The sequence below is a fragment of the Chlorocebus sabaeus genome, chromosome 16, assembly GCF_047675955.1.
Source record: "Chlorocebus sabaeus isolate Y175 chromosome 16, mChlSab1.0.hap1, whole genome shotgun sequence".
In the NCBI taxonomy this organism is placed as follows: domain Eukaryota; kingdom Metazoa; phylum Chordata; class Mammalia; order Primates; family Cercopithecidae; genus Chlorocebus; species Chlorocebus sabaeus.
In genome coordinates, this window is record NC_132919.1 from 44,452,939 (window position 1) to 44,462,379 (window position 9,441).

A 9,441-nucleotide genomic window follows, 5' to 3' on the forward strand; every position below is an offset into this window, starting at 1 on the left:
TCCATCTGCCTCGGCTTCCCACAGTGTTGGGAATACAGGCATGAGCTGCCGCGCCTGGCCCCCAGTCTTCTTAACATAAACATTTTAATATCAATTAATGTTTGAACTCAATGTTAAGTCAACTCAATCTCAAGTCAATGCTGAAGGCTCTAATGTCAATTAAAGCTTTATGATTTTCTATAGTCATTGTATTTGGAACAATTATCTCAAAAATGAATTTTCTGATGTTCTGCAAAGATTAACCTCGGACTGAAGACTTTGCCACACATATGACATTTGTAAGATTTCTGTCCAGTATAGATTATCTGACGTCTAATGCGGTGTGAACATGAAGTCAAGACTTTGCTACAATCATCACACTTGAGGTTTCTCTCCTGTATGAATTCTCCTATGTTTTGCATAATATGAAACTTGTCCGAAGACCTTGCCACAATCACGACATTTGTAGGATTTCTCCCCAGCATGAGTTTGCCGATGAACTGCAAGGTATGAACGATGTCTGAAAAATTTGCCACGTTTACTACACTTGTAAGATCTCTCTTCATTATGGATTCTCGAATGATTTGCAAAGGTTGTAGCATTACTGAAGACTTTGTGAGAATCATTACATTTGTAAAGCTTCCCTATGCTGTGGATTGCTTGATGATGAATAAGTGTGGACTGCCCACTAAAGGCTTTGCCACACTTATTACACTTGTAAGGTTTCTCTCCAGTGTGAAGTCTACGATGGCATACAAAGGATGACATCCAACTGAAGGTCTTGCCACACTCATTACAGGCTTGTAAGGTTTCTCTCCAGTATGAACTCTCTGATGTTGTGCAAGGTTTGATTGTTGATTAAAAATGTTCCCACATTCATTATACTTGTAAGATTTGTCTCCAGTATGAATTGCCTTATGAATTACAAGGGCTGAATTTCAAGTGAAGGTCTTGCCACACTCATTACACTTGTAATGTTTCTCTCTAGTATGAAGTCTACGAAGGCCTGTAAGAAATGACTTCTGACTGAAGGTCTTGCCACACTCATTAGACTGTAAGCTTTCTCTCCAGTATGATGTCTATGATGACATGCAAGGGTTGCTTTTTGACTAAAAACCTTACCACATTCATTATATATATAAGGTTTCTCTCCAGTGTGAACTCTCCAGTATGAACTCTCTGATGTTGTGCAAGGCATGAACCCTTCCGGAAAGCCTTGTCACAAACCTTACATTTGTATGGTTTTTCTCTATTATGAATTCCTTTATGTCTTTCAAGGTGTGACCTGCAACTGTAAACTTTGTCACATTCTTCACGTTTGTAAGGTTTCTCTCCAGTATGAAGTCTATGATGAAGTGCAAGGTTTTCTTTTCTACTAAAAGCCTTGCCACATTCATTACACGTGTAAGGTTTCTCTCCGGTGTGAATTGCCTTATGCATTACAAGGGCTGAATTTCGAGCAAAGGTCTTGCCACACTCATTACACTTGTAAGATTTCTCTCCGGCATGAACTCTCTGATGTTGTGCAAGGCATGAAACATGCCAGAAAACCTTGTCACAAACCTGACATTTGTAAGGTTTCTCTCCAGTAGGAAGTCTATGATGAAGTGCAAGGTGTGCTTTTCTACTAAAAGCCTTGCCACATTCATTGCATGTGTAGGTTTCTCTCTAGTATGAACTATCTTATGGCATGAAAAGCATGAATTATCCCAGAAGGCCTTGTCACAAGCCTTACATTTGTATGGTTTTTCCTGCAGTATGAATTCTATGTGTTTTAAGTTGTGATCTACGACTGTCAACTTTGTCACATTCTTCACATTTGTAAGGTTTCTGTCCAGTATAAGGTTTATGGCATTGAAGGTAAGACTTCTGACTGAAGGTTTTGCCACACTCATTACACTTGTAAGGTTTCCCTCCAGTATGAACTCGATGGTGGCATGCAAGGTATTGCTTCTGATGAAAGACTCTGTCACATCCATCACATTTATATTGTTTCTCTCCTGAATGGGTTATGTGATGTCTCCTTAAGTGTGAGCTATAATTAAAGGCTTTGCCACACTCATTACATTGGAAAGGCTTTCTTTCATGTGTGCTTCTTGTATTTGTGAGACTAATAAAGAATGGAGGAAATTCTTCCCATACTTATTAGAAATATGGGTTTTGAGACTACGAGAAATTATGTGGGATGTTGAAGCTGAGGAAGCATCATTGATACACTGGTTCACTTGATTACCAATTTTCCCTTCAGTCTGAAATATGTGAAGTTCAGGCAGATGTAAATGAAAGCTTTATCCAAGTTGATCTTTAATAGGCTTGTTTCCACTGTGCCTTTAATCATGTCGGTCTGTACTACCAGTTAACTCTTCGGTTTCTGTCATGGGTGCTTCATGGTCATTTCTTTTGATTTCTTGCCACTGAAACTCAAAGTCATGAATATCTTTCTTGATTTTGGGGATGCAAAAATCTTCAATGTGATGGCTTTCATGTCTTCTCAATGTCCCTGTGTGGAACCCTTTTGCATTGCCTTGACTTATTGATGAGAACTCCATCATGGATTTTAAAGAGCTATCCACAGACTCCAGGTTTCTGTAGTTCTCCAACATCACTTCCCTGTATAAAACCCTCTGCTCAGGGTTCAGGCGTTTCCACTCCTCCACAGATAATTCTATAGTCACATCCCTGAAAGTCAAGTGTCCCTGAGGAAGAGCCATCCCTGGCTCATACTCTTTGCTCTTCTTGGTGGCTTCCTTACATAACATGAGTCTTTGGAAATCAACTGAACTCTCACCTGGACGTCTCGATTTGCTCTGGGTTGAGAAAGAGGGGTCGGAATTTCCAGGTCTGTGAGAACCCCATATCGCTGGTATAGCAGCAGCACAGAACTAGGAAGCTCACAGCCATGGTGCAACCTTCAGTCCACTGTTTTTGTGGATTTTTATGATGGTAGTTATTGTCCTTTTGCTTCCAGGTGTAGACCCTCTTTTTTTTTATTCCAAGTGTAGAACTCCCTTCAGTATTTCTTGTAGGGCTGGTATGGTGCTGATTAATTCCCACAGCTTTTGCTTGTCTTGGAAAGACTTTATTTCTCCTTCATTTATAAAGGATAATGTTTCTGGGTATAGTATCCTTGGCTAAACTTTTTTTTTTTTTTTTAACATCACTTTGAATATATTATTCCTTCATCACCTGGTCGGTAAGGTTTCTGCTGAGAAATTTGCTGTTACTCTGATGGGCGTCCTTAATGAGTGACTAGATGCTTTTCTATTGCTGTTTTTAGAATTATCTCTTTGACTATGACATTTGACGTTTTGTCTGTAGTGTACTATGGAGAAGATTTTTTTTGCATTGTGCTGACTTGGGGATCTCTGAGTTTTCTATAGCTGGATGCGTAAATATCTTGCTAGACTTGGGAAATTTTCACTTGTTATTTTATAGAATAGATTTTCAATCCCTTTCATTTTCTCTCTGCCTTCTGGGGCACTGAAAATTCAAATGTTTGGTCATTTTGTAGCATCCCATATGTCATGTAGGCCTTGTTTATTTAAAAAATATATATTTTTCTTTATTTTTGTCTCACTGACTTATTTGAAAAGACCAGTGTTCAAGTTCCAAAATTCTTTCTTCTGCTTGATCTAGTCTTGTTGGGGTGATCAGACCCAGCACCAGGTCGTGAGGATGACGAAGTCTGGCAGAGTCAAAGGAATGAGAAAAGACAGTTTGAGAGAGAAAGTGGGTCCAGGGGGCCAACACAAGTATGGAGGCTGAGAAGGCCCTGAGCTCTGGAGGCCCAGACTATTTATTGGTGATCAAGCAAAGAAACAGGTGGTGAGAATGTGGGCTTGAAAGGGAGCATTGCATTAAGTACATGATTTACAGCTGTGATGGTTTAGCACTTATATGGCCAATTCTAAAACACAATCGATCTAGGAGCATGAGAGGGCTAGAAGCAAGGAGTCAGCAAGTCTAGACCCATTCCAGAGGCCATAAGGGATTTTATGCCCTGAATCCTGGATTCTATCCAAGCCACGATGGGTTTTAGGCCCTGGGCTTAGATTATCGTGTGTCAGGGTTGCCTTCCACCCTTTAGCACAGAGCTTGGTGTTCCAAAGTCCACAAGGGGTTTGAGACCCTGGCCCCTGGACATGTTCCAAGACTCTTTTATATTATGTCAGACATGCAAGCACTCCCTGAGCTTCCCCCAACACTCACCTTCTCCCAACATAGTCTAATCTTGAAGTTTTTATATGTACTTTGTATTTCAACACAAAATTTTCAATTCCAGAGTTTCTCTTTTGTTCTTTTTAATGATATATATATCTTTGATAAATTTCTTATTCATATCCTGATTTGTTTTTCTGATTTTTTATTGTTTGTCTGAGTTCTCTTTTATCTCTCTGAGCTTCTTGAATATAATTTTTTAAATTATTTTCTAGAAATGTGTAAATTTCTTTTTCATTGGAATTTATTGCCAGAGAAGTTTTCTTATTTCCTTGCTTTTTCATACTTCCTGTGTCCTTGCATTGATATCTGTACATCTGGCATAGCTGTCACTTCTTCCAATTTTTACAATTTGCTTTTACAGGGGAGGACATTTTTCTGAAGATGTATCCATGGTGTTGTTTGTATAGGGCACTTTGGCTTTGCATCTGGATGTGTGCAGTAGTGTAGTCTCTGTTGATTTATTGAACTATGAATAGTGTCAGTGTTGTCTGTGATTTCCTTTGTGGCTTAGGGCACAGTTGTTATTGGGGCCTGTTATAAAGTTCTGCTGGGATAGGGCATCAGTTGGGCCAGTCCTTGGGGCCCAGTGGTGGCAGTAGCAGGTCAAGCATGCCTGTCCTTGGACTTCAGGACACTGTTTGCTGGCCCTGGTGTTAATGGGTGCAGGTGTGCCAATTCTTAGGTTTTCAGGCAGTCTGCTTGGTACCAGCAGTGGCAAAAATAGGTCGAGTTGGTTGGTGTGTTCTTGGGACCTGGAAAGTGGGACTGGCGTGGACAGTGGCAGTAGCAGTCATGGGACAATCCTCTGTCTTCCATTCATTTCACAGGCTGCAGGTAATACATGCAGGTTGGTGCAAGTTGTGGTATGGCAGGTTGAGTCAGCTTGTCCTCAGGCCCCAGTCAGAGTGTTCAGGTTCCAACAGCGGTTTATAGGTTAGGGTGATACCTAGGCTTCAGGAATGTTCTAGGGAACTGGGCAGTTTTTTGGGGGGGAGGGGGCAGTAGAGCTAAACCAGGTGAAACTATCCTTAGGCCTTCCAGTGGTACCCATAGGTGCTGGCCGTGGTAGGCAGGAACAAGGTGATCTCCACATCCCCAGTGAAATATTAGGTGGGAGTGGCAGCAGCTTTGGTGTGCCCCTGTTGCTGGAGAGTGTAAGGTTGCTTTCAGTAGCAGCAGCCAGAAACAAGCAGCTGAGGAGTACATGCTTTGGCCCTAGGTAGCAACTACAAGTAGGGTAGCCTTTCCTCAGGGCACTTGTAAACACACAGTGGCTCTGCTGCCAGGGGTGGTGGGGCTTGCTGCCATTGGCTTATACTTTAGTCCTGGCAGCAACAGCCATCATTGGCATGCAGGGATCTAGGGATGCAGAAGTGCAGAGACTGTTGGGACACAAGACAGGACGTACTCTGGTATGGGCTACACTCTCAAAATGATGCGTTGCTGTAGATGCTTATGCCTCAGGGAGTGTGTGAGCTCCAGGCTCCTTACATTTTTCTTAGGGCTTGCAGAGGTTAAGGGGATTTCTGGTGGCTAAGATCGCAGCAGTCCATGGTAGGAATGTGTACCACTAGAGGTCACTCACTTACATTATAACCTCATTAGGGAGCCTTTCTAGGCTCCCACCTGATTTTGGCTGAGCAGTCTGCCTCAGAATGCATATTTTAAATGTTTACATATTGTCTATTTGCCTTCCAGAAAAGATATCACAAGCTATAGTCCCACTATTGTATTCATTTCTCTGGGCTATGTTACATATTTTTAAACTTAAAGTATTTGCCAATATAATGAGTGAGAAAAACTGTATCATTATTGATTGATTTTAAATTGTCCTGGTTACTAATACATTTAAATACTTTTTGCATTATTTGTGTAAATTCCTTTTATGCAATCATTTGCCCCCACGAATCAGTTATCTATTGCAACAATCATGTTGCATAACAAACAACCACAAAACCCAGTGACTTAATAAAATAATTATGTATTTACCTCGCAGTAGTGGATTGGCAGAGTGATTACCTAGTCTGAGTTTACTCATGCATTTGCAGTCAGCTGCGGTTTGCTAAAGAAGCTTTGTTAATTTTGCCTGTGCTGTCTCACATGTTGGAGGGTTGGTTGGCTTTTACCTGCTCAGAGAGATCATTGACTGTAATGACTACACTGACATAGCACTGCTCCTCATATATCATCCTCCAGAAGGCAATCCCAGCCATGTTTTTATGAAGGAATCAGTGAAAAGAGAGAAAGGGGAAACTTGCAAGCAATTTTTTAAGCCTCTAGTTACATCATATTTTCTATTATCCCATTAACCAAAACAAATTACGTAGCTGAGCCTAGAAAAAAGGACAAGTCAGGGAGTGTGAGTGCAGATGCTATATGGGAGAGCATAGCAAAACTACATAACATAGGATACAAATACAGGGGGAAAATGTAGCTGTTTTATAACCCATATACCACACCATTTTTCTAATGATGTGTCAATTTTTTAAAAAAATTGTTTTCTTGTTCTTAAAAATTTATTTTTAAAGATATTTTATTATACATATTTAAGGCACGCACCATGACGTTATATGCACTTCGTTTGTGTGTAAAACAGTTAATGTAGTGAAACAACGTATTCCTCATCTCACTGGAAACTCAGATGTTAAGGATTTCTCTGTGTTTTTTGCATCCAGAGTAAAGCAACAGTTGCAAATCTGTAAGAAAATGACACACTGCACGCTCTCCTTTCTAAAATAATTTAAAAAGTCAAAATACTGAAATGAGTACTTCACTAATGAAGATATCCAAATGGCAAATAGGTATTTGGAAAAGTTTTCAGCATCATTGTTTCTTTGGGAATTACAACTGCAATAAGATATTATTATAAGGCCACTAGAATATTAACTAGAATGTGAAGCAAAAGGAACTTCCATGTGTTGCTATCGTAAAATGGTACACCACTTTGGAAAAGTGTTTAGTCATTTCTTACAAAGTTAAGTAGATGCCTCTTCTGTAATCTGACAGTAACACTCCTAGGCATACATCCAAGATAAATTAGTGCACATGTCCACAAAAATAACTGTACAGAATGTTCATCGCAGTGGTATTCATATTAGCAAAAAACTGAAAACAACCAAGATATGATGTTAATTAACAAGGGAACTGGTAAACATATGATGGTATATTCACACAATTAATACCACCTGGTAGTAGTAGTATGAACTACTAGTAGTGTTATAAATTAATACAAAGAATGAACTAATGACATGCAACAGAATGAGTAAATTTTATTGTGTTTAAGGAAGGAATATAAACATAAAAGAAATATATTTACTTTACTGAGATCATATAGCCTTAATATTAAAACATTACAAAGATAGTACAAAATAAAGAAAATTATAAAACCATTTATTTTACAAATACAGATGTAAAACATTTGCATTCAAATTTCAAGAAATCACAGTTCAGCAACATAAAAACAGAAAATAATTAAAACAATACAACACTATGATCAAGTGAAGTTAATTCTAAAAATGTACATACAGTGTAATATATGAAAATAATACATTTTATAAATGATAACAATTATCAATGGTTTTTAAAAGTATGTAATTTTACCTGAAGTTCAAAAAAAAAAAAAACCCAAAAAATAATATATTGTGATAGAAGTCAGAATAGTAGTTTCATAGGTGGTGTCCTGGAACATAAAGAAAAGTTCTAGAGTGATGGGAAAACTCAATTCATAATTTAGGAGGTGACTACATGATTGTAGTTGAACAACTCTCAAACTTTTTAGCCTGAAGACCACATTTTTATATCCTTGACAATTATTGAGGGTACCTAAGATCTTTTCTCTTAATATTGGTTATATTCATCAATATTTACCATAATAAAAATTAAAGCTGAGATCTTTAAAATGTTAATTTTAAAATAATGAAAACCCATTGCACATCAATAGGAACAATACTTTTATTAAACAAAATAACAATATTTTCCAAACTAAAGAATAGTTAACAAGAGTTAACAAGAACAGTGATGTTATTGCCCCCTTTGTACATTTAACCTTTGGCTATTATCTTAAGACTGACATGAAGACATTTTTGTTTTCCTCATTCTAGTAGTTATCTAGTAATTATCAAAAGTAATTATGCTAGTTTTTCATGATACCCTTTCAGTCTTTACAAAATAATTATTTTTGCTATTAATCCATTGATCTAATGCATGATTATCAAATATTAAATTACATCATATTTTGGAAATAACTTCATGTGGTCATGGTGTTTTATTATTTTAATTAATTTCTGGTTTATTTTGCTGAGTTTAATTTTGTGAGTTTGGGTGTAAACACTTTCGTCTATATTTATAAAATAAATTGTTTCATAATTTTATTTATTTTGTACTACCTTTGTATTTTTTTTTTAACCTCAGGGCCATATGATTTCAGCAAAATGAATTAGAAACATTTTAATTTTTAGATGTTCTGAAATAGTTTATGTAGGACAAAATTTTTCTGTTCCTTAAAAATGTGAAAGAAAATATTTATATGATAACTTCCTTCTAGTGTCTTTATTGAAAGTATATTTTTTCATTTGTTTTCATGATAATAGGTTATTTTTCATTTTCTAGTTTATTGCTACATATATACATATCTTTATGTAGTCACATTCTATATTTCTTCCTCTACATATTGCTTACTTGCAACTGTGTTTTATATTTAGCTGTGGGATATACAACTCAATTTATTTTTGTCTTTTAAAAAGCAAACATGGATTAAATTTTAACTTGTTACTAGTATCATGTTTTAACACAAATACCTATTTTTTCTTATCATGTACTCTCAAGGAAGATCAGCATCTCATCTAACTTCTTATAATAACTTTTTCTGAAAATATTACTAGGTTTGGATTAAATAGAATATTACTATACACATTATCTGTCTCTCTTTCCATATATCTTTGTTTTAGTATCAAAAGTATCTTCCATTTCACTTTTTTTACTTCTTTTTCTTACTATGTTCTAATCTTTAAATTTCAAATCACAGTATTATAGTATAATTCTTGGAATATGCCCAATATATTTAAAAATGCAATTGTTTGAAACTTGTACTTTATACAGTCTTACTACTAGGAACCTTATTATTTTTGGTTTATTGCTGAAGTAAACACACAGCATATCAGATATTGAATTTGGCAGATTTCTAACTAAATTACCCTGTCACCGTGTTGCTGGAGATCCCATATTCATTGACTCGGTCCACTG

The 9,441-nt window shown here is 36.9% G+C and overlaps 1 pseudogene; it reads right to left on the minus strand.

The window, feature by feature from the left end:
* Positions 1-206: 206 nt before the first annotated feature.
* LOC103242903 (uncharacterized) lies at positions 207-2,738 on the minus strand (annotated as a pseudogene).
* Positions 2,739-9,441: the final 6,703 nt, after the last annotated feature.